At 44.5% G+C, this 26,886-nt stretch overlaps 1 protein-coding gene across 2 annotated transcripts in view; it reads left to right on the top strand.

Annotated features, from left to right (window-relative positions):
- LOC138481143 (zinc finger protein 34-like) overlaps positions 1 to 26,886 on the top strand; it is a 608,256-nt gene that overhangs the window by 558,071 nt on the left and 23,299 nt on the right. The gene's annotated exons all lie outside the window — the stretch shown is intronic.

The raw sequence follows: 26,886 nt of genomic DNA, 5'->3' as shown, positions 1-26,886 counted from the left end.
TCACTGCTTCTATCTAAATGAATAGATGAACATTTTTAATTTCCAGTGAATCCTATTTGTTGTAGAACTCTCACCACGTTTATAGTCAGCGCCATTTCATGGCCTGAAGTCATTCTCACCCAAAAGTCTTCCGATGACAGGCAATCACTTGAGCAAACAAAGCGATCCAAATATTTCTTCCGCACCTCCCATGTGCCTTCACAAAATCTTAATAGATGCTCCAATGACTGATCTTTTGGGTCCTGACATTTTAGACCTAAATGTTTACTCCTTTCACCCCAACCCCACCGAGCAAGGACAGATCCTGTGCGTATCAAACCCAAATGGAGTCTGAGAAAGTTTTGCCTCCCTTTTGCATCCAGGAATTTCATCAAATAGTTGGCTAAGGAACTGAGTCTCTTGTCCGTTGGGGAAAGTGAGGGTGCCACTATAGAGGATCGTGTATGATCAATTGTCATTATCCAATCTAATAATAGTAGCTCCCTCTTGATCTTCATGGGGTTTGTGGTTAGAGTATCTATGTCACTGTTACATCTGGAAAGGATTTCTTGGGATACTTTTTTTAAGTAGTACAGTACCCCCACCGAAGCACGGCTCAAGTGGACTTTTAGATCTTCATATAAGTGTATTGCGCCTTGGATTGATTATCAGATTGAAGAGTGATAGAAGTTTCCAATCTGCTTGAACCCCAAGTGAAGAGAGGCCCAACTCAAAACGCAGGCTGGCCATTGGTAAGCTGTTTGGGAGGCGTAAAGCTTTTTTTCAAATCCTGCCTTCTATTATCTGCCAATCCATCGACCAAGCCAATGGTTTTGCCTCTAAGCCATATAAGAGGACAGGAATGATCTTTGCTCGATAAAAACGGATAGTAGGGGGGAGAGAAAACCTACAATATTGCTTAATCATTTTCTGCAGTTGTGCCGTCAATTGGGTGCGTTTTTGTAGGATCTCTGACCATAAGGTACAGGCTCTGAGTGTAGCATACAGAGTATAGCCCAAGTAAATGACCTCCTCTATCACAGGTATTCGTTTGTCCCCCACTGTCCAGCAATACTTGCCTTCTCTGCCACCTTTCTTTCCAAAAATCAAGATTTTCGATTTTTCCAGGTTTACCTTAAGGTCATTGTCTTTCATATATTGGTCCAAGGCGTTTAATAGCCTCTGAAGGCCCACTGGTGTCTTGTCCAGGAGGACGATGTCATCCGCATACATGAGCCACTTTATTACATTTGTGCCTAACTTGGTGCTGCCCAGTGCTGCGGTCTCCACCTCCTGTCCAAAATCAGCTAAATAGAAAGTAAACAGGAAGGGGGCAACCATACACCCCTGTCTCACCCCCCTCTTCACTGGGATGTGTGTTGATAAGAACCCATCTAGGTTCAAGTTTACTTGTACAGTATTTCCTTCGTGCAGGGAGACCAATATATCAATAAGTTGGGTCGGAGCACCCCTACCTTTTAATTTGGACCATAGTCTATCCCGATTCACCAGATTGAAGGCGCTTGATAGGTCGAGGAAAGCGCCAAATAGTCGTGAAGTTTCCCCCCAACCTTGCTGTTGCAGAGGGCGGAAAGTACTGGACCATTGAGTGATGTGGAGTGTCCCTTTCAAAAACCTGTCTGTTGTTTTGGGAGGATGTTGTTTAGCTCTGCCCAGGCTTCCAAGTCTCTCAGCACTAGGCTGCTGAACAGCTTGCTTTCCACATCGAGGAGGGTGATTGGTCTATAATTTAGGGGGTCTCTTCTATCCCCCTTTTTGAATATTGGGACGATAATTCCCGATTTCCAAGATGACGGAATCTTTTTAAGCCCCAATATCCCATGAAACAATGTGTTTAGGAGGCAGGCCCACCTTTTGGGGTTTCCCTTCAGGACTTGGTATGTTAAGCCACTCGGGCCTGCAGCCCTTGAGGCCGATGATTTCATTATTAGGGCATAAATATCCTCTTCCATTATGTCCAAAGACCACTGGCCACTAGAGATGACAAAAGGAGGCTCCCCCTTCGACTTTGCATATTTCTTCGAGAGGAAATCTATCCACTCTGTTTCAGTAACCATGTTTGACAAGGCTCCGGCTTGGGCCATAGATTGTTGGTTAATTAAAGACCAAAAATGCTGTGAGTTCTTGTTTAGGGCGGCCTTGAGCATGGTTTCCCCGTCTTTCTGGGCGCGGAACATTCGTTGTTGTTTCGACCATTGTTTGTATTCGCTTTTGATGGACTTTATTTTGGCCTCTCTAATAGATTTAAAAGCTTCCTCCCTTCTAATAGCGCTTATCGACCGGTGCATCTCACGTTTCTGCTCCCAAGTGTATTCGTGAAATGTGTGCTTATAGGTTTTTCTCATTTGGCCTACCACGAGTCTGGGGGCCTCAAATGACCACAAAAAATCATGAAAAACATAAGGGTTGCACATATCTTTCAGGTTTCTGTCGCTTAATTCATATTTACATTTTTCCAGGGCTTTATTCAATTTCACTCCGTCCCTGTTATATTTAACTAACCGATTTTTTTGATTATTTACTACTATATGCTCTGTCAGCCTCTTTACAGTACTTACATTTTGCCATTTAACTGACATTTCTAGTCGTTTGTAGTCACTTGTGCCTCCTTCTTTTACTCCCATAGTTTCACATTGATCGAACATGCTAGGAGACATGAACATATAGTCTAAAATGGATTCTGATGCTCCCCGGGACCATGTGCTTACCGGAGGAATGTCTCCTTCCAGAGATCCATTCCCCATTTTCAGGTCCCAATCTTTAAAAAAGGATCCCCAAACCTTTCCATTTGAGGAGATGGCCTTGTGTTTAGGTGCTCCTTTCCCTTTACCACTTTCCACACATTGAGAATTTAGGTCCCCTACCACCAGAACATGTGGGTCGGGGTGGGTCAGTTTTATTTCGGTCAGCACACTAGACAAAGCATCCAGAAATACAGCAAGCTTTGAACATGCAGGATTCCAGTATAAATTTACTGCAGCTATTTGTTTCGGCCCTTTAGATGTAGCTACCACACATTTTGCCGCCAGAATCCCATCTTGTTCGTTTGAGATTGTCACATCTTTAAAGCGAGTGGCATTGCAGGCAAGTAGCAAACCTCCCTGTGGCCTTCCTTTTCCCATTGTCGTTGCGGGTTGTGTGATTATTATGAAGCCCTGGTAACTCTGGCGCTTAAACTAACCATGTCTCCTGTAGGAGAATCGGGTTGTTCTTGCCAAATACCTCTGATCTCATATTGAGGTTCCTAAAAGAACTGGAGCCCCGTGTGTTCCAACTTACCACCCTCATGCTCTCCCAACTAAAGACATGTCTCGCCCACGCCCAGTTTCTGGCAGACCTGTGTTATGATCTCCGGAAGTAGCGCCCACATTGTCCGTTTGTCTCCCTCGATTTTACCATGCGCTTCAGCTGGCATTTCCTTTACTTGGTCATTTTTAGTTTTCACTCCTTCCTTTGCTCCCTCCTCCCTTCCTTCCCCAACCCTGGTGTCTGATGGCATGGCTTCATATATCGTTATACCTTGTTTTTGTAAAGGGCCTGCTGCATCCAGGATTGCCTTTGCCCCTATCTTAGATGTAAACCCGACTTCCACTAAATGGGTCGCCTGTTGCTCTGGGAATCTAACATACTCATTATCAATTGATGAGAAAAGGTATAGATCTGGTATTTTTTTAAAGAGCATCAAAAGTGACCCTCTATTCAAGTATTTGCAATTCATTTTATCTTTGTGACCTATGAGCCAGAGCCGCGGGGCTGCGAACAGATTTGTTTTACCAAGTGATGATTCCCTTTCTGTCCTTTTGTTTTGTACCCCATCCTTTCTAGATCCAGTGTCTTTGTGATGTACTTGTTCTGCAGGAATATTATATATTAAGTCTTCTTCCAAAGATGGCGATGTTAACAGGTCTTCTTGGCCCCGGACTGGTGGTAGGCTTCCACTAGTTTTCTCATCTCTTTTTTCCCGGGCTTGTACTGTTTTTATGATTTTTTTTTTTGTCCTTGAAAAAATATTGGAGCTATTTTTAAAGCAGGGGCTCCTGACTGGGGCGGGTTTATTGTAGCCAATTTGGCTCTAGGGAGAAAGATTGGGGCCCACTTTATTGATTTCCCTACAATTCTCCAGATTTTTACTGTCTATTTGCTCTGTCTGTAGTCCTACTGTTTTGTTAGACATGTTTTTAATATCGGACCTCCTTTTAGCGCTTGGCTTCTTCTTGTTCTTCCCCAACTTCTGCACATCAGGGGACTCGGTCTCCGTTTCTGAGGGAAGTTTCTCTCCTTTATCTATCTTCTCTCTATTTTGATTTTTTGATTGATTGGTTAAGTTGTTGATGAACTTGTTTGTATCAGTATTATTTGGTTTTTTAGGCTTCATGTTTTTGGGGTTCTTTTCTTGTCTGTAGGGCTGTTGAGATTTATGTCTTGCATTTTTTTTGTTTTTTTCCTCACCCTCCTCCGTTGAGATGTTTGACCTGCACTTTCCTCTACGGGACTCCCTTCCTTCTCGATGTTGCTTTGTTTCTGAGAAGAGTCATCTTCTATACAGATCACCTCATCTTGTGGAACAACGTCCGCCAACTGTGCTAAGCGGCAGAACTCTTCCATCACTGATGAGGATAGTGGGGTATCGTCCCAAGTGGAGGGAGATTGATCTTTCAAGGGATCAACTGGTGGAGGCTGCTCATGCCCCTTAACGTTACCCTGGGTCTGAATAAAGTTTTGTAGCATTGATTTGGTTTCTTTTTCTTCTAAATTTGTACTCCGAAGCATAGTCTTAATGTCAGCTATCTCCATTTTCTGTGATGCTAGAGCTCCTGCCAATTATGTTATTGATGGTAGAATTGCGCTGTTTATGGTGTTGGTAAGTCCCACCATTGAGGACTCAAACAGATCGAAATCTTTGGATATTTCTAACAAAATTCCAATGTGTGCTTGAATGTCTCCCTTTATTGCCTCAAACCCCCCCACCAAGGAATTTAGAACAAAATTCAAAGCTGTAAAAGTTATCTCGCTGGCCATAAGTTTCTCTGTTGGAGGCCTTCTCAAAGGGAGCTGGCCGTGTATAGTTGGTTGTGAACTCGAAGCCGAGTGATCCTTTGATTCTCTTCTAGTATTTTCTATTACATTCAGAGGAGGGCCAGAATCTGGAGCATTATGTGGTAGAATAGCCGACAAGTTGCTGCCTTCTGAGAGGTCTAGGCTTGCGATTTGGAGAGTGGCATTTCCTGTCTCTTCTACAGGTTTGGCTTTACGAAGCGTAGGTGTTTGTAAGCCCTCTCCACCCTCAGCCAGGTTTCTATGACCTCTTATTTTGAAATATTGGTCTATGTTCCCCTTGATATTTGTGGTTGTAAGTGTGTAATCCTTTCCTCGTTTAAGCGTAGAGACCAAGGAGGAAACTGTATTTCCCAAGTCCTCCCTTCCGTTGTGATATGTGGGAACAGGGTTGTGTATTTGTACGTGTGTAAACCCTGTCTGACCTGCGGGAATGCTAGTTTACAGTTCATCCATGATATCATCGTGCTGTAATGAAACATTATGACTTTGAGAGGTCTCCCCCTCCTGGTCTTTGAGTGCTTCTACCAATGGGCCACTTCTCAAGTTGTATCTCAGTGACATGGTAGTTTCACAGTTGCTCTAGGTGGGATAGTATCAGATGTATTTGCCTGGCGGGATCAAAGAGGTCAGAGCCCCAACAGTCTCCTGTCCTCTCTCTGATGCGATCAAATTTGATTTCCAGCATACGCGGTTTTTATGTCTCTTTTGCCCTGTCGTGGGCACGTTTCAATGTCTATTTCCTTTCCCCCACCTTTTTTGTTTGTTTACAGTTCGTAATATATTCAATGTACTTTGTGGTCATGCAGTATAATATCAATAGGGACTTACTTGGGTTCTCCACAAGCTCCGCCTTTGGGTCTGGGTATATGTTGGTGACCACGACCTAGACCCAGCCTAACAGCACTAGCCCTTCTGCCACCAGGGCTTATGCCGCAAGGGTGGCTACAGTGCTGCTTTAAAGGCCGTAATACAGTCACGTGATCATGGCACGTGATTCGCTGCGGCCCCGTCTCCCGTTGCCAGCAGGAGCACAGTGCTCGCAATGCTGCGCGGAAGGGGAGCGGGCTGGTAAATTCAAAAAAACAAAGTTTAATCCGTAGCTGAAGCAAGTTTCCTCCTGCACCTTCCACTTAACAATCCAAATAAGCTTTTGTTCAACATTCAATATTATTCCTTCTTTACCATGGGATTTCAGGACAGGCCCTCCTTCACATTAAACCCCCCTCTGTCTCCCTGTTCCTTTTACATTTGTCAGTTTCAACATTTTATCTTTCTACGTGTGTGCAAATCTAATATGTATCAAAAGTAACACTAAAAGTAATGTATCCCATCCATAATTAACTACCCTGGATTCATATGAAATTGCTGCATTGCGCCCAGTTCACTGCACGCACCCGTCATTAATATGGCTGTACAACATGAACCCCTCATGCTCATCGGGAACCCTCCCTGACCACCCCAACACCTGATTCCCTAGCCTTTGTAAAACTAACGTTACTTACCTGCAATTCTGGAAGGGAAACCTGCTGGACTATGCCACGCGGAATCTTTTACCTTCCTTTCCTGCGTTTTCTGCTCCACCCCTGGCCACTGGTGGCCCTCGACCTAGCTGAACACTGAGTGACTCACATAAGATAGGGTTGGACTCATTAAGACAGGCTGGGACAACGTTATTAAATGTTATACAAGTTTGGAACCGTTTGCACATGTTTACTAAGTGATTTGTTACTACCAATGCTAATCTAAGGTTATTATAACTGTGTTTCATTATCCAAAGAATATTACAAAGTGATCATATCTTGTTGTACTAAGTACTTACTTGACTTGTGAATTGTCACCTCTTCCTTAGTGTATATAATAAATGCCTATTTTGTTTATTAGTGTGTTCTTGGACTAAATGTATGCTTAGAGTTCTTTGTACCTCACTACAACCCTCCTCCCTGCATAGACTAACCCTGGCTGCTTGCCATACTACCAGATCTTTGTGTGGTTCTGGCCTAAACTAAGAAGTGTAACCCTGTTCACCTAAGGTGGGCTTTTGCAAGTTCTGTTACAGACAGCAGCATGTGTAAAACTCCCTACCAGAAGGAACACTTCATATATTGGTTAGAACCACAGAAACACAGTGGTGTCTCATATTTGTAAAATAACATAAAATATGCACATAATAAGGATGTTGTCCTTGAGGGGTTAATAAATATAAAATATACATAACATTACTGAACTAAGTTCAGATATGGTGGAAAATGTAATGATGTCATTATTTGAAGAGCCGCAAGAACTCTTGCTTTTTTCAATATACAAACAACTGAAATGCAGGTAAGACTGTTTGAGCATCGCAAGCCAAAAGGCAAATGGAACAATAAATAGGTAAGAAATTGGACTATGATGAATAGGAGAATTTGCTTAGGTGTACTACATAGATTGTCTAAGGAGTGTATTTATCATTGTTTTTACTTTTCATGGGATAAAGAGCTGGAAAGCAATAAGAAAATAAGTAACAGAAAAATATCACAGCAAATTTAGAAAAGGGAGGACACAAGCAACTAAGCAACTTGTACTAATATTCAAGAAACGTAAGGTAAAATGGATATATTTACAATTTTAGTTCAATGTTTATCACATTTTGAGGTTAGGAAACTTTTAGGAAACTAAAAGATATACAGATTCAGCCTATTGATTATCATTTTTGAAGATGATGGAGAAAAGAATAGATGAAATTAATCGAGAAGCCTAACCAGATTGGAACGAAAAGGTCCTTGAGGATGTGACCAAAGTATCAGGTACAAAATTGCATACGAGTGGAAGGTAACGGAAGGTTTGGCTGTGGAAGAATTGGTCGAATCTGGTTTTATAGAATTTATAAAAATAATTGTTTCCGCAAATATATGTGGGGGATTGGTTTATGTGAATAACTTGGTTTAGGTGAATAACTTATGTGGAGAGGGTAAGGTGGCCTGCGGGGGGGTCTCACCCTGCATATATTTGCAGCAAAGTGCAAACAAAAAAAACAATTACATTAAATGGTTTTTTTACCAAATAATTCAACCAGATCACACAGAACCCAAGTTGAATGCTTAATAATGAACTTATTTTAAGTTTCATATTTTAGTTACACAATTGGTTTATTCACTCATGTTGATTATCTAACAATATAATAAACGACAGATGTATGTTTGTTCCTGTATGTTTGTCCGATGCAGTAGCTTCACCTGTTGGCACCGCTAGAGGGAGCTGCTGGCTTTGGATATATAGTGGTCCTACTGTGTCAATGAAAACCTTCACTTGGCCTGTGTAAACGGGCCTGTACACCAGTAATGATATAAGAAGTCTGACATAGCATCATGAGTGTGAGCATAATTGAATGCTTAGGTTATTGTTTAAGATATTTCATTGCATACCTGGATCCAAATGTGTAATATTTAACGAAATGGTTACCAGAAACATCAAATCAAGCAAGTGGAGTAGTTAAGAGAAGATGGTGTAATATTTGTAGTGTCCTAGATTGTGATATATTCTTGTTATGAATTGATATGACAATGAATAAGATATGGATCAAAACACGTGTCGGCAGTGGTACCTTGAGATACCAACACTGGTATTCAGAAGAACATAACCAAGATAATTGTGTGAGGCACTAGCACTATGAAAATTAAGTTTAAAACAAATACAATTTTGTGAAAAGATGAAACAAAATATAAAATGATGTAGAATAATTGTGCTATTCGAATACAATTTATATTGTTGCAAGATAATCCATGTGGTTGGAGAAACAACATAATGTGAATGAATAGAAGAACGCGAAAGTGCTAGAATACATAGGCGCCTTTACAAGTGAAGTATCTGTGAATGGACAATTGTGTTAGAGAGTTTGTGCTCCCTAACAACAATATCTGAGGTTAGGTTGTCCTCAGAAATTTCTTGAACATTAACGAGCAGCCTTTTCAATTGATGAATTGCTCAGCTTTAGCAGACCAGGAAACCTTTCTCTGGTACATCAGTTGATGGTGCATGAGTGAATAGATTAAACCAGCAGAAGAGTGTTCCAATGCATTTGATCTAAAAAAAAAATGTGTTTTGTGTGTTTTCAGAAGTTGCAAGTCTGGATGTCATTTCAGAAGTTATAGGTCTAGATAAGAATGCTAAGATGAAATCCCCCTACCCCTTTCTAAATGTCTTTGGTTACTTAAGACCTTACTTTTTACACTTCTTTTTTTGTTAAGAATCGGGAGCTACATGACTCTTAAGCATCCTGCGAGGCCATTTTACCCAAGGGTCACTAATGTTCAAAATGCATAGGAGCTTCCTGGAGGACCTGTTTTGACTAAATACAATTTTCCTCAGATTTATTTTGTTGTTGTTTTTTTAGTTGTAAGCGTTTTACAGACGTACAAGGTCTCATCGAAAACAAGGTACTAGATGGTTGATTACACCCAACCTTTCCCGCCCCTCACCCTCTTTACAATGCAGGCTTTTAGATGTTGCTTCATCATTTAAGGGAACATTTACAATACAATCTTCTGAGGAGATCCTAGTTCACTCAGCATTCAAAGGCGATTCAATCACATAATTACCTTCTTTCAGTGATAGGTTAGAGGCCAACTGATCAGTCAGCCTATTCTTAAATTCCTGTCTTTTACAAGCAGCAAATAGACCATCAGTCTAATTTGCCTTGTATAGATTTTAAGATTTCTGCATGGGCCTTTACTTAAACACTAATGTTGTCGTACAGCCTGACAAAAGAATCCAGAACCCGATTAACCACAGATATTTAAGTAGGAGCCAAATTGATGGTGTCTTGTGGTTTCTCCGATGTTTCGACACTGAGTGGATAACTGAGGTGCAAACTTCAATACAGGTGTACCAAAGGGTGCTGCAGAAGCATGCTGGGTAAATGTAGAAGTTGTGTTTAATAAAGAACTCATGGAATTATTCTGGAGATTGGGAGAAACTAGAGGTACTCTCACATCTACTCCCCAGCGATCTTCTGTTCAGGTGGCCAGGGAAGGGCCATCACTCTTGGATCTCGACCCTGGAGGTGGACTAACGATGGAGGACCACCTGGGCAAAGGGTCCTTGGGAATTGGGGAGAGAGTGCCAGATGGCGAGACACGGTATTCCCCCTTTTCTGACAGTGATCTAATTTACCTTCTCTCAGCTTTTGTAGGATATTGTCATTCTTATTCTACTTCTCCCCCTAAAGTGAAGGCCAATACTGGGAAGAAGATGATCATCCCAAGAGTAATGCAGGTTACCTAATGAAGAGTGACATCATAGTACTGGGACGAAGAAGAGGGTGCCTGAGAGTAACGGATCTAAAGGTCAGGCAGACAGGAAGAATTGTGTACAACTGAAACCATTTGAAGAGGCACAGGTGTATAAAAGAAGAGGCCCAAGTTTGAAGAAGAGGAGTGAATCAGGCGTGAGTGCAGCAGCAGGAAGGCCAGTATAGCTTGTGGAATACCGGAGAAGAACGGGACACCGAAATGCTGGAGGAAGACCCTGTGCAGTGAAGTGTTGATGCATGGCGAGGCAGTCGTGTCGCTAGGAAGCCGGAATACGAGAGCAAGAAGGGAGCCGTGAAGTTGTCCGGTCCCTTTTGCATGGTCAAGAAGTGCTTGTTCCCCTGAATGGAGGACTCCTTCAGGGGTAACTGAGGGGCAGGCGATAAGACCCTGACCTCAAGTCCCAGAAAGCAGCCGTGTACAAACAAGAACGCATCAATTGGTGAGTTTCAAAGAGTTGTGATGAAACCTGTTGCGCGCAAGCAAAGCGAAGATCTTACAATTAATCGGGAGCGCTCGCGTGCAGTTGGCACGTCTCAAAAAGCCGCCACGTGAATTTGATTGAAAAGCAAAAACACATTGTATCAGGAGTGCTTGCGTACAGTCGGCACGTCCTTGAAAGCCTCCTTTTGAAAAACACTAAAAGCCTTGATGTTTAGGAGTGCTTGCGTGCAACCGGCACTTCTTTAAAAGCCTCCAATTGAAATAAATTGTTAAGACGCTGGGAATGTAAATGTGAAGGAGAGGGGAGCCAGCAAAGTGGGAGCAAAATACTGAATGAGCAGATTTGTTAAACCAGCCAACCGACATTAAAGCAACAGAGAGGGACTTCTATTTTAGAAGTTATTGTGAACTTTTGAGCTTAAAAGAATGGCCAAGGTGGCAGGAAGTGGGGCAAGGACTACTGGTTGTGTGACCTGTAATATGTGGACCGTGTGCCCCATAAGCTCTGCCTAGACCAGGGAGGTTCCAGACCATCCTTGAGGAGGCTAAAGCTTTGGGAAGGGAACCCCTGAGCGCTTTGTCAATTGTGTTATGAACCAAGGTGGGAAGCTTGTGGGGGAAAAGACCTGTGCGCCCTTGGAATTTAGTTTAGGCAAGAGCCCTGAGCTCCTTTGGAACTGTGTTCATTGTGTATCCAGCTTGGGGAAGAGCCCTAAGCTCTCTTGGAACTGTATTAATTGTACATTCAGCTCGGGGAAGAGCCCTAAGCTCCTTTGGAACTGTGTTCATTGTGCATTGGCACTTGAAGCTTGGGGGGGAAGGGGAGTCCGAGCCTCTTGAGAACATTGTCCCTTTGAAAGGTATCCTGAACATGGAAAAGGGAAATAGAGATTGCTCCAGTATTTTACTTTAAAACACTACTTTAAGTTAGAATATCCCTACACTACATTAAGGCGTTGTATGTGAGGGAAAGCATAGGCTGTGACACAGACAGACTTTGGGTTTTGCACTTTTAGACACCAACATTCCCTAGTTTCTTTAGGTAGGGTAATCCCGACCATAGTTGTAGGGCAAGTTAGGTGTTACATCCATCCTGATACTTTAATAAAGGTTTTTAAAACTGTAGCGTCTGTTGTCTGTCATCTCTTGATACCATGCCCGTCTCAACGGATATAATTCCAGAGAAACAGACACATCTTTTTGCTCCCACTTCATAATTCGAGAAGAGGGAGAGGGCACAAGAACAACACAGGCGGGGGTGATTGCTTTATCTCTTCAACTTTTGACTGGAGATTGGGTTTGCAGTCATTGGGGCATGGCTTTACTGCACAAGTTATACATCACCCCTTTCTCTCCAAGTGTATATCATAGCACTTTAAAAGAATACCCTCAATGGGACTAGAAATGTGTTTTCTTTCATTCCTAAACAATCATTTCCCAAATTCAAAAATATGGTGTAAAAAACTCCTACATCAAGATTTGTTGGGATGCATGTTCAGCTCCCATGCCCACCCAAACGATTCAGATTTAGGAAAATCTATTAGCGCACGAGAAAATGAATGTGCACTGTTATAGGTGGGTGGAACTCGCAAAATGGGAACGTTAAATGCAGTTGTTTTGTAGTAGTTATGGTAGTGTAGGTAGGCCCAAGTATACGGCATGGGTGATAGTGTGTGACAGTAGTGAAAATATAGTTTATAAGCTTGATGATGCCGACCCTGGGCCCGGTTGCGAGTAATACTGAAGCAACATCATATTGGAAATGAGGCCTGGCATTTTGCATTCCCTGATGGAAGTGTAGCAGCACAGTATAATTAATAGTTAAAATCATCTCCCCCTCCCAAGCCCCAACAGTGGAACCGAAAAGATAAAAGTTTAATTGTATCAAGCTGCAGGTCTGTGAAACCAGAATGGAATGTGAATGGCCGAGTAAGGGTAGGGCCACTCCGTCCCGAAGGACAAACCCTTGAGTGCCGGGCTGGCGGTCTTGAGCTATCAAAATGCGTAATCTAGATTTAGGGCATTAGTGCCTCTCGGAATAATGGCCATCTCATTTTAACTGCCAGACATCAGTAAAACAGAGTACCTAAATCCATCAGAATTCGGGTGAGTAGTGTGGTCCTCGAGAGAGCCAGAGGGTGACCTGGGGAGATGCAGCTGATAAGGAGGGAGCAGGGAGTCAAACATCTTGTGATTTGTGATACAAGGAGCGAGAGGCGATGCCAACACATTTAGTACAGAACAGGGGAGGCATGGTGTGAGTGCCAGCATGTCTTGTATCAAGAGAAGCGTATCATTATTCCAAGGAGAGAATTTGACCTCAGAGCTATCCACTGAGCTCATATTAACGACCAGGCGCACACCACATGATTAAGCCAATGAGGAGGGTAACATTCCTGGTAATCTGCCATTCCAGTAGCTGGGAATCAAGGGGCGTGAGTAGGGGGACCCTGTGTAAAAGGCCCGGGGTAGATTGGAATGTGGCCAATCAGTCAAAGGACCATAGAGGACTGGGAGTATGTATGTAGGTGGTGGGGATTAACACTATATTGTTTGTGTCACGAGTGACGATTATTTTCCTTAAAACCTTGTGTTTGCCTTGAACTAACGGAGAGCTCTGTGGCAGTTTGGTTCTACAGGACCTTCTTTCACCTTTTTCCTTTTTGTATACAAAATACATCTTGTTTACCATGCAAAGAGGTGTACCAAGCCTTTTTTAGTTTCTGGTTGTCTGGAGGGTGTTACCTTACAAATTTTATGACCACAACGTGATCCTAGACCCTCCAAAATGATGGAGGGTTCCTGGCTGCACACCCGGAGGGGCCACACCCACCTACTATGACCAGTCTCCTGTGCACAAACTGCAGAGGTTTACAGGAGCCGTGCTGCCTGAATCCCTTTCTGCTCTTTGGAGCCGGGCGTTGCTCCTGGATTGTGCAGGCGGTTGATGGGACCCCGTGACAGAGGGAGAGCACAAAAAATTAAGTGCACCTTTGCGTGAGAAAAAAATGCAAGGTTAAGAGTGTTGAGGTGTGCGTATGAGTGGTGAAGTGAGTTGTGTTTTATTTTTCATATGAGGTAAAAGGATAAAAAAAAGAGTAACAGAATCCTCTTCGATTGGGGGAGAAGGCAGCACTGCAGGACTAAGGAGAAAAAGAGGAATAATGGTAAAAGCCCAGTATATTGAAAGGTCATGGGATCCCGCTGCCTGATATAAAGGGGGCGTGAGGACAAATAGTTATTTTTCTGTGTTTTTATTGATGTTTTTTTTGTGGTGGAATGGACCGAGGTGGGGTCAAGTTTTGGCATATATTATTTTGTGGAATTATGGTATGTATGATTGGGGTGAAAGTGTGTGGAATATAGTTGTGTGGTGAAACGAGGTGTGAGTGGGGGAGTACAACAGAAATAGAAAGGGATGGGACAAGGGCTTTAGGGCAATGCAAGATCGGTCCTGTGTAGATTAACAAAGTTCACGAGCGAGTAGGGAAGATCAAAATGGAGCCGTCGACCCCCTTTGGAGTATGTGTATGACCCTCCCTTTGTATCGGGAGAAAATATGAAGCATCACTGGGAGTGAGGTTCCAAGATGAGAGGAGGCATGTATAGGTCCTGGCCAGAACAGGGAACCAACTATAAGGAGGTTTTGGGCCACATGTATATGTTCTTAGCAACCAAGTATAAGGGGAAGAAATTGAACAGGAAGTGGGTTCTAGAACTTAGGAGAATGGTTGAAGATTTGGAAGATGTTCCCCTGGCCCTGTGACAATAGTGAGCGGAGTACCGGTAACGTGTGGCCTGACCCCGTCCATGGTCCTGAATAGCTAGAGATGTCCCGATCCCTAGAATACAGAATTGCCCACAGTGCAGCCTGCCCCCCAGTAGGGTGTTATCCCACCCGCACAGCAATAGGATACACAAACCACTTGTATGTCCCATTGCCCGCCACTGCCCCTCCTTCTCTGCCCACGCCTGCCCAGTATAAGAATATACCAAACCCATAGCGCTTGCAGCCACTCAAGCTGAAACCCGTAGGGAACCAGAATGGAGGCCACAAAGATTTGGAGGAGGCCCTAAGGAGGACAGAAGAAGAGTTAGCTAGGTTGAGATTGGACAGGGGAATGGGCGGAGAGCCCCCGTTGGGAATGGAGGGATGGATGGATGAATGGAGAACAGGGGATATTTTGTTTATAATAGACAGTATGGCAATGAGGGATGTGCATGTAGAGACAGATGATAAAGGACAGAGTTTAGAAGGGCAGCATAGAGGAAGGTCGAGGGCAGCGAGTTTGGATTACGAATCGGTTAGGTCTGATGCCGACATAGCCGCAGTTGCGGAAGAGGAAGAGTGGGGCACAGACGTAGCGCAGGAGGACGATCAGACCCCACCATGATATCGTCATGAGTAGAGATTTTATGGGCATCCAGCTTATGATGGCGCGTGGTGGTAGTAAAGGGGAAACAGGTGGGGGTAGTCGAAGGCAGTCAGGGACAAAGTTCCCATTATTGGACAAGGGCCCAGGGAGGGCACAATATATACCATGGCCACACATGGACAGGAACAATTTGATTAAGATGCTGCCATCCCTTACTGTGGGTGCAGGCAAATGGATACAAGCCTTTGAGAAACTTGCTGCTGGCAGTACCCTAGCTGTGGGTGACATGAAGCGCTTGTTTGCTGCAGTACTAGGTGACCAGGCAGATGACATTTGGTTCAACGCAGAGTACCCTGGGGTACAAATACGAGACTACAGTCATGACCAGCACACATTAATGAGTGTGGTGCCCGGTTATGGGCGGCGCTGTGAAACACTTACCCCGACACACAGGAGATGCAATCTATAATGGCGCGAGATTGGGACCCGGCACTATATATATTGCAAACGCAGGAAATGTAGAGGGCAGACTCTGGGGAGCCTTGGGACAGGTGCATAGCATTTTTCTATTATACGTTAAAGAATGGCCTCCCCAAGGAAGTGCAGATGGTACTAGACAAGTTGGAAGGGATTGAAGTAAAAGGGTGGGCGGAGATACAGTCGATCATTTTATACCATTGTAAAAGGCTCAGGGAGACGGCAAAGGAAACTGCTGAGGCAAAAGAGAAGGAGTTAGCGAAATGAGTACAAAAGAAGCTAGCAAAATTGACCGTAGAGGGAGCCATAGTATCTGTGCCACAAGGAGGGCAGACAGAGCAGAGAGCGATAACGGGAGACGTACGAGAAGCCCCCACCTGGGGAGGAGGTTTTGACTGGAATTCTGGGTATCGGGGACAATATCAGGCAGGAACCCAAGGCGGTTACCCCAGAGAAAGAGGGGGGTTTGCAGGATTTAGGGTGGTGCAGAGGAGGATTTGGAGGGATGGCCAAGAGGGGGCAATAGGGGACAATGTTGGATTTGTGGGAGGATGGGCCACTTCTTGCGAGAGTGTAGGAGCAGACAAACGGCTGCATATGACCCGCACATACTCCCATACACGCAGGGAGGACAAGTCCCATATTCACAACCATACGCCATGGCACCTCCAAATGTCCCCTATGGGGCAACGCCCATGGCCCCCCTGTTGATCAGCACTAGTATACACAACATCCACAGATGCCCCCACCAGCATCCAATAGCGTGTCAGCGTATACAATACATCCAACACCGCCACAGCAGCCCATGGTACGGTCACTAACTATCAGGGGGCCAGTGTGGTGGGGGGAATGCCTTTACATTTCCAGGAGCTCATTCTTATCCAGATTAGGTCAGCCTACAGAGAGCTTTAGTGTGCCCAGTCCTGTCAGTCACTGCCAACCCAGATGTGGAACCATAGGTATGCGTGGAGATAGCATATAACTCATTTGTTTTCATGGTGGACACACGGGCAACAAAGTCATGAATCAAGAAGGGGCGTTTCCCTTTATTTGGTGAAGTTATGGATGCAAAAGGGTTCTCTGGTGCGATATCGCTTCCATTCACAGATGAATTACCCATTGAAGTAGGCAATAAGGAAGTACAAGCACCTTTGTTGTTTTCTGCCATGCCCCCTGTGAATTTGTTGGGGAGGGATGTGTTTAATAAATTAAATATGACAATATCATTCATGGAGGAAGGCATTGTTTGTTCTACCACAGGCATATGCTTTGTAAGGGCCATGGTCATTGTGCATGCACTGGGAAATGAGGGAGCGACCTGAGGAGTGCAGATATGCCCAGACCTTTTTATCTATGGGGATACCGTCCTGCTTAACGCAGTGCCATGAATGGCCAAGAGACAGTGGAGAGTACCATCTGAATTTTTGTTCTGACCAGCTTTGCCCCAAGATTATGAAGCAGGTGCGATTATTATAATTGACTTGGAAGGTGTCAGAGCTTGCTTCTTCCTGGCGCAGAGGCAGCACAAACGCCTCCCTCCCCGTTAGGTCTCGGCACCTGGGAGATGAAAACGCAGGCCACCTCGACCCTTCAGGGAAAGATGGTTAGGGTCCGTCGAGTTGATAGGCAGGGGAGGTTAGGAACACCGGAAAGAGGGGTAGGTAGATGTTGTGGATGGGTAGGGGGGTGATAGGGTCACATGCTCCTCGGCTCCTGCTCCTGGAATACTCTGCCCTTGCACTTCTGCACTCTTCACACACTGACAATATGCCAGAGATTAAAGAGGGCCTTTGTGCTGGAGCCCTTCAACCAGGACATAAACATATATCCTTTGCTGGAACTACACATGTTTTTACCACTACATTAACTCATGTAAGGCTTTAGGCATGAACCCCACATTGCACCATGCAGGATGTCAGCTCTGCATTCACGTCATGCAGTAAAACCAGGGACAATCACATTACTCCCCCTCCCCCCCACCCAAGGTAAAACCTTAATGCACTTAGCTTCGGTTTTCTGCCTGGGTCCTATGGCTTTTCTGGCCTTTTCGTGTTGGCTGGCCACTGTGCTCTCTCCAGTCTCATATGCCTCTGCAAGGAGCAAGAATAATGTCACTATTGGCACGCACACAAATGCGTGACAGAGTCTAGGAGTAATTCTTAGTATTGGTTACTCCGCGCAGCGAGATCACTGCTCCGGATGCCTGCAATAACAAACATGTCTCTAGGAACACATGCAGAAGTTATTAGTTCAGTTCTCATGCGGGGTTAATATGAGAGCGTCAAGCGTTCCCCCTTCTAGGTTGTTCACGATTCCTGCAGGCAGATGATTATGGGTACGGCTCCCAAGGGCGGCCCCCTCTGGTGCTGCGGGACTGTCTGCGCGCATAGTAAGAAAACCACACTTATCTGAATGTGTACGCGGGGCCTGGGGTTTGTCTGCAGGCGGCGGGCTGATACCCAGCAAAGGCTTGCCAACCGGAGTTCTACTGTATCACGTCCTTCCAGTTTGCCGGTCAGGATTACGAGCAGCGTTCCACAGGTGCGGCTCACACATGCGCGTTGGTGCGGGCGCGGTCTGGGGCGTGGCGATCCCCACTCCAGCAGGCCCGTGCTGAGTGCGGCCTGCTGGGAATTGTAGTATCCAGACTGTTCTCCATCCCTAGACCACGGTCCTGCAAAAAGGGTGGAGAACACGCCTGGAATACCTGGTGGAATGCTTTCTGGTTCCCCTTCTCCTACCAGAACCCATCACAAGGGCATTTACCCCCTCCATTCCCCCATACCTGCTCCAGCCCTGACAGAAGGGGTGGTGATTGCGTGAGACAGAATTGTGTTGATGGGGACAGACAGAGGGGTGTGGCACAGAGTCCTATGCATTGACCCGTCCCAACCACTGAGAGACGTGTCTGATGACCAATTGTTCGAACACACTGACAATGAGGGGGAAATTATATTAGAAGTATGTGTCCCTTGTGAAGTAATAATTCAGTATCGTAATGTCCCATCATGATAGCTGGCAGTCTTCCATCATTCACTCAGGACAACCTGGCACAAGTATCATCTGCCTGTGGACGAGTAATCCTCATGACATAGGCCTGTTAAAGTCTGGCAGCGGTACCCTCAAACCTGGAGCTATATTACCCAGAGTAAAGCAGTACTCTCTGTCCAAGGCAGGCGAAGGAATATTTGCCACAATATCAGCATTATTACACCAAGGCATTATAGTGCCCACTGAGTCCCCATGCCAACACGGCCATATACCCGATCAAGAAAGCAATAGGGTCAACCTGATGAATGATTCACGATTTACGCCCCTTGAACAAAATAGTACAAGATGAATTTCCGGTTGTCCCGAACCCTGCCACAATCCTTTGTAATATACCTACCAATGCAACCCATTTTACTGTGATTGATCTAAAGAACACATTTTTCCCCGTCCCACTGCACCATGATTCTCAATACCTCACTGCGTTCACCTATCACATAAAATATTTCAGCACATTAGGCTCCCTCAGGGGTACTGTGAGCCCACCAGCATTTTCAACAGGGGGCTTCATGCCGACTTAGGGAACATACAGGTGCCCAGTACCATAATCCAATATTTTAATGATTTATTGGTATGCAGTGCAACTGAACAGCAGTGCAGGAAGGACTTGATCACATTGCTGAATCTGTTGGTAGACCAAGGGTACAAGGTAGACGGGGCCAAACTGTAATATTGTAAGCAGGAAGTGTTATATTTAGGACAAGTGATTTCCATTGACCTTTAAGAGGGGTTACGCCTGAGCGCGCAGCTGCAGTGCGTGGCACCCCATAGCCAGTAACAGTTAAGGATATGCAGAAGTTCCTAGGGTTGCACAGCTATTGCAGGACATAGAAATTAGACTACTCCACATACACTAGACCATTGTTACAAGGACGGAAGGATGCTCAAAAGGCAAAATGCCCCCATCACATGGACAGAAGAGATGATCATATGTTTTCAGGAGCTCAAAGATGTCATTAGTAATGCCCCAGTTTTAGCAACCCCAGACTAAACACAAGAATTGTATTTGTTTTCCCATTCAGACGGACAAATGATGACAGCAGTGCTAATGCAAACAAGTACCATGGGCCACACACCCACCTTTTTATAGCGCGATGTTGGATTTGGTGATGCAGGAACAGTTCCCATGTGAACAGGCTTTGGCAGCAGCTGCCTTTGCCATCGAAAAATCTACCACAATCACCATGGGATGTTCAATAACATTATATGTGGAACACACTGTGTTTGCAACTCTTGAGTGGTCAAAATCCATACCGACTATGCAGATGGCATCCGGTTACGAGGTGATTATATCAAACCCATCCATCCACATTCTGAGGTGTAAAATGGTTAACCCTGCCACGTTTTTAACTTAACCGATCACTGACAGTGATGAGGTGCATGATTGTGTCACCTATGAGGGCCCCAAGGAGGACATACACATGGCATGGGACCATGCCCTTGAAGATGGGGAGGTATTATTTGTTGATGGTTCAGCAAGCATTGACCAGGAGATGTGTAAAAGGCATACAGGGGTGACAATGGCCCGCCTAGTAGGTGGTGAGTATGAGGTATTGGTCCAAAAAAGATTGTCCATACACTACTCTGCCCAACCCGCAGAACTGATTGCCCTAATTGAAGCATTGGAGGCACCCCAGGGATGCCGAGTGACAATATATTCTGACTCTGCATTCGTCACTAGCACTGTACATTCACCGATGGGTCCTCAGTGCAACATGCAGCTCTGTTAGACAGACTGATCTATTCTCTCTTGCGGCCTACAGTTGACGCAGTTGTGAAGTGTGCCGCACATTCTAATAACACAGATTTAATTTCCCTTGGTAACGAAGCAGCAGACTAGGCAGCCAAAATCGCAGCACATCTTCCAGACATTGTGGCCTACCCAGAAGTAGTAAGTTTACAGGTACAATTAGATGTCCCACATACAGTAGTACCCATTACCCAGATAATATAATTGCAAGGGCAGGCACTCCAAGAATAGAAAGAGCTGTGGCAAAAGAGGGTATGTTTGCAATCACCTACTGACTTTATCTGGAGACAGGTCATCATCACAGGTAAATTAGTAATGCCCTGAGAATTGTTAATGGTTGCCTTCAAACAGCTACATCACCCCTCGCATCTTTCCAAACAGCCCATTACCACAGATATTTAAGAGGATTGGTTCATACCGAACCTCCAGGAATTGTTGAATGTTTTTGTTGCCAACTGTACCACCTGTCATATGTATAATACGCGCAGACAATAAGGACCCTGTGTAGCACATTACCCCGCCCCAGTGGGCTGTTTCACAAACTCTATATTGATTTCGCTGATGTGGGAGAGCGGTGCAATACATGTCGGTACCTTGTTGTCAATGTGTACCCTCTTTCCCGGTGGATTTGGGCTGGGCCATGTGCACATGCAGGCGCTCAATCAGCTGGCAAATCCTTTAATTTGAGAAGTGTTCCCCCGCTGGGGAATGTGCAATACACTTAAATCGGACAGTAGTAATAACTTCTTCAATGAGCTGTTGAAACAAATTGCTGCATTGTTAGGAATGTGGCATAAGATGTGTTCCATTTACCATCCTCAAGCCAATAGCGTTGTCGAGAGGATGAACACACTTATGGGAAGTTGTGTCACCCTAAAAAAAAAAGCTGGGTCCATTATTTGCCCCTGGCCCTGTTCATTTTGGGGACGCAACCCTGTAAAGACCATCACCTGTCGCCTCACGAAATAGTGACCGGAAGGAGAATGTACACACCACTTTTACCCATACGTAGTGCATCTGATGTTTACAGGGATGCAACAATTTTGGGGGAGGAGTTAAAACGGTATTTGTGTCAGTTAACCAGATGCATAAAAGGCCTTTCTCAACAAATAGCACCAAGAAGAGAAGAAGTAGATGACTTCACGCTGCCCGCCACTGCAAGCTTGCCACCACTGCAGCTGTTCCCAGGAGCACCATATACGTGCGCAACTTTGTTATGCGCTGGAGTAGGCCTAGGTTTAGTAGCCCATTCATAGTGGTTTATGCCACCACATTTGCAGTGAAAGTAAAGGAGATGCAGTATTTTGGGGAATCTTCTGATGTACGGAAGGCTCCTCATACAGCTCCTCCTTTGCCAGACCCGCAACAACTGTTTGAATATTATTACATGCCTGCGCTGACAGCATTTTTAGTGACTAATAGGTTTTCTTTTTAAAGCAGTGTTTTTTAAGTGGTATAAAACGTTTGTCTTGATAATACACAGCGTGAAAAATACTGTGATGACTGCATGGTTGTCTTCTCAACCCCTACCTCGCGGAGAGCCATCAAAAGTCACTGGACTTCCAGCCACGATCCCAGGCAGTAATCCAACCGCGATCGCTTGGGAGGGACGGACTAAAGATCACTGGAGAGAAATACATCTGAAAGCTCTTGGGAGAAACCCATCGACGTCTACTGAAGTGACATTGATCCAAGGTCCTTGCGGAGAAATGCCTGGGCAGGGCCCAGAAGAGAGAATGAGCGGCTGTCAGATGATCCATGCTGGGGAGAAGTCATATCAGTGCATGGAATGTGATGAGCACTTTCATCACACAGAACACCTGAGAAGGCATCAGACATCCCACTCAGGGGAAAGACTATACCAGTGTACAGAGTATGAGAAAAGCTTCACTCAGAGCTCAGATCTGTACCAGCATCAAAAGAGCCATAATGGGAAGCGACCATTCCAGTTTACAGAATGTGAGAAAAGCTTTATTTAGAATTCTGATCTGAACAAACATCAGAAGATCCACACTGGGGAGAGACCATGCCAGTGTGCACATTGTGAGAGAAGCTTCAGTCAGAGCTGAAATCTGTACAAGCATCAGAAGATTCATACAGGGAAACAGACCGTACCAGTGTACAGAGTGTGAGAAAAGCTTCACTCTGAAGTCACATCTGTACCAGCATCAGAAGATCCATACTGGAGACCAACCATACCAGTGTACAGAGTGTGAGAGAAGCTTCACTCAGAAGTCAGCTCTGTACTGGCATCAGAAGATCCATACTGGAGGGCGACCATGCCAGTGTACACAGTGTGAAAAAAGCTTCATTCGGAATTTGGCTCTGTACAAGCATCATAAGATTCATACTCGAGGGCGACCGTACCAGTGTACAGAGTGTGAGAAAAGTTTCACTCAAAGCTCATCTCTGTACAGTCATCAGAAGATCCATACTGGGGGGGCGACATTACCAGTGTACAGAGTGTGAGAAAAGCTTTACTCAGAAGTCACATATGTACCTGCATCAGAAGAGCCATGCTAGAGCACGACCATATCCTGTGGTCGAAGTGCAAAAAATAAAATGGTGAAACTGTGCAATTTGTTGAAAAAAATGTGCAGGGTGGTAGGAGTGTGGATAGGTCATGACGAAATGTCTCTTCAGGCTATTTTTTCTTTGCCTTTCACTTAATTACAACCACTATAGGAAATGTTTACTTTTTCTATTTAATGCTTATGGCTAATACATGTAAGCCTTTTGCATACGTATCACAGCAGTGAATAAGAAACAAAACCCAACAAATTACACTTTAAATATAAAAACATCAGAATTGTATAGTAACCCCTCAACGCTCACATCAGAGAAAATACGACTCACTAGGGAAAAAGGCCCAGCACACCTCTTGCAAGGAGAACAATGTTTTAATCTAAATAAGTATGTGCCAGCAAAGAACTCTGCTCTGATGAATACAGCATGAACAATGGGTTATAAGGATACATAATGCCACACATGACACAGGTGTTGCATGTTTTGCTTGATTCTTCTACCCTGCTCCCCTCCACTCCAGCCTACTTCTGCAGGAGTCTGTCCTGATACATTCTGGTTTCACCATCACCGTCTTGTGGCCAATGCTGGATTTGACTTGTATGGACTTCATTGATTCACAGTGCGTCCCCCTTTCTCTTTTTTTTATTTTTTTATTATTAAGTTTATTGAATTTTATAGAAAACATACAAGCAACAAACTTATCAGCATTGTAATCGTAGAACACATTGCATAGAATCCACACCCCATATCCATCCCCAACCTTCACAGAATCTAAAAAGCAAAACAGGCCAACTTATTATCACATGTCATCCAAAAACCCACCCCACATATCATCAAACAATTTCAACTTTTTGTTCCTGCGAAGGATAACCTTCTCAATTCTGGCCACTTGCCTCAAGTCCTCCACCCATTCTGAACAGGTCGGTCTCTCATCACATTTCCATTTTCTCAAAACAATTTTTTTCGCAGAATTTGTAGCCCTAAAAAACCAGCATTTCTGTGGATAAGTGAGATCTTCCACTTTATCATCCTCACCCAAGATGATAGTGTTATAATCAAAATCCTCTTGCAGTAATAGAACCTCATTAATCTTTTCAGTGACACTCCTCCAAAATGTCCTCAGTTCATAACAGTCCCAGATCAAGTGTTCAAAGGAGCCGACATCATGCTTACACCTCCAACAGGACTCTGAGTCAATCATCCCTCTCGCATAAAGTCTCTGGGGAGTCCAAAACACTCTATTAAGAATTTTGATTTGGCGGCATTGTTCTCCAAGATTAATGGATGTCAGAGTTACGTTTTTACAAAGAAACCTCCACCTCTCCACAGTCATATCAGAGCCAAGGACCTCAGACCACTTAGTTAACAACCCCTCTGCTGGCGTGTACTGTTGGCTCAGATTTCTATATACTTTGGACGCCATACCACTAATGTCTTATATTCAGGTAGCCATAACTGCCAACCACCGCCATCAACAGTTCTCTGGTTCCGCAGCAAACCTCTCAATTTTCTGTATTCACCCACTGTACAGTCTCTGAGATCTTTAATTTGTGAAAGTCTTCTATAGCTGATCCATTTGCCGTCTTCCATCAGATCACTCAACCATAGTACACCACTCAGGAGCCAGTTCAACCACAATAGCGGCCTCCCATTCAGCAAAATACCTGGATTCAACCAGATAGGGATCTAATCATTATCACATACCTTACGCTTACTTTTCTTCCATAGTTCCCTCCAACAAGTTCTCAGGAATCTTGTCGGCGGAAATGAGCGATAACCAGATCCATCCACCGTGGACAGTATGGCCCTAGGCGGCAACGGAGAAGAACTACTTGATTCCGCCAGCGTCCAAACATCCTCCGAATCTTCAATAAATGGAACCAGATGCCTGGCTCCAAAGGCCAAATGATAATTCTCAAAGTCAGGAACCCCCAAACCTCCACAGTCTTGGGGCAGCTGCAATTTCCACAAGCTGAGGCGTGGCTGTTTGTTCTCCCAGAGAAAAGACTGGATTAAACTCTCAATTTTCCGCCAATGGCCCTTCTTTATGTCCAGGGGAAGCACACTGAGCACATAGTTGATTCGCGGTGTTGATGTCATTTTGATGGCATTCACTCTCCCCCAGAGACTCAATTTAAGTGCATTCCATCTCTTCAGGTCCACCTCCAAATATTGAATCACCTGTATAATATTGACATCCATTATTTTCGAGACATCATTCGTTAGCCAAATCCCAAGGTATCTCATCTTATACGGACACCACTTAAAGGGAAAACCCTGCATCTTCAAAACAGTGCAAGTGGTTGATGCCGGCAGCGCTTCCGACTTGGTCCAATTGATCTTGTATCCAGAAACCTTGTTGAACACATCGATCAACTCCAACAGCACAGGAATGGAGCTCTCCACATTCTGAACCACCACCAGCATGTCATCCGCATACAACCAAACTTTCTGGGAGGCTGCACCAAAGCGTACGCCCATGGCAATCACAAACAGAATTGGCGACAGTGGACAGCCTTGCCTCGTCCCTCTCCCAAGTTAAAAAATGCCCGAGTCCATGCCATTAGTCCGAACACAAGCAGTCGGCCGGGAATACAGCAGTCTTATCCATCCGATCATGGTATCTCCAAAACCAAAGCCTTTCAATGTACTTAAAAGATATGTCCATTCAATACGGTCGAAAGCTTTCTCAGCATCCAAGGACAACGCCACCAGATCATTATGGTGTTCTTTGCTTTCATACAGTGTCAGCAACAATCTTCTCACATTTTCTGAAACATGTCTGCCTTTAACAAATCCAGATTGGCCTACATCTATGATATCCATCAGCGCATTCTCAATCCTCAAAGCTAACGCCTTGGCGAAAATCTTGTTGTCCGTGTTCAATAAACTGATCGGCCTATAGCTGCCAGTTTTCACTGGTGATCGTCCCTCCTTCAGAAAAACGGAGATTAAAGCATGTCTTGTTGAACTTGGAAGGCACCCATTCCTCAAAGAGGCGCGCAGCATCTCTAGCATCAAAGCAAACACCTCTTCTGGGAAAATTTTGAAAAGTTCAGCTGGTAGTCCATCCGGGCCTGGACACTTCCCAGAATTCAGCGCATAAGCAGCCAACCTGAGATCCTCCACGTTCAAATCTCTTTCCATACACTCCAAGGATTCCAAACTCACTTTCTTCAGATGGCAGTCATCAATGAATTGACCAATTGTACGCTCAGATAAGTTGATCTCTGAAGAGTACAGGGTTTTATAATACGACAGAAATGCTGCATTAATCTCCACAGGATCAAAAGTCACCAACCCATCCTGTCTTTCCACTGCATTGACAGATCTGCCACTGTCCATAACCCTCAACCGATGTGCCAGAAGTCGATCACATTTTTCTCCTTTTTCATAGTAGTTGCTTTTGGTTCTAAAAAGCAACCACTCAGCCTTCGAAGAATACAAATCTTCCAATCGTCTCCTTTTCTGCTTCAATATTTTAATAGTCTCATCTGAAAAGTTTTGCATATTATTTCTCTCAAGATCCTGAATGTCCACAATAAGCTTTTTCACTTCTGCATCTCTCATTTTTTTCTTTTTGCTGGACAAACCAATCAACAATCCTCGCATATATGATTTGAAGGCTTCCCACACAAACTCCACCCTGACTTCACCAGTCCAATTCACAGATATAAAGAATCTCGCTTCTTGAACAATTTTGTCCACAATTTCATCGTCGTCCAAGAGGGAGACATTCATCCGCCAGGTGTTAGACCTAGGAACCGGGAAGGTCAATCGCAAGTCTATGGAGATTGGAGCATGGTCCGAAAAAAGTAGTGATCCGATGTTACCCCTTTGGAATGATTGTGTACAGAGGCCAGAGGTCATAAAGAGGTCAATTCTCGAATAAGCATTATGCCTTGCAGAGAAGAAAGTATAT

Source organism: Ambystoma mexicanum, chromosome 5p (genome assembly GCF_040938575.1).
Source record: "Ambystoma mexicanum isolate Mex_15411 chromosome 5p, UKY_AmexF1_1, whole genome shotgun sequence".
Taxonomy (NCBI): Eukaryota; Metazoa; Chordata; class Amphibia; order Caudata; family Ambystomatidae; genus Ambystoma; species Ambystoma mexicanum.
The sequence above is the reverse complement of the archived record's forward strand: the minus strand, read 5'-3'. Positions and strand labels throughout refer to the sequence as shown.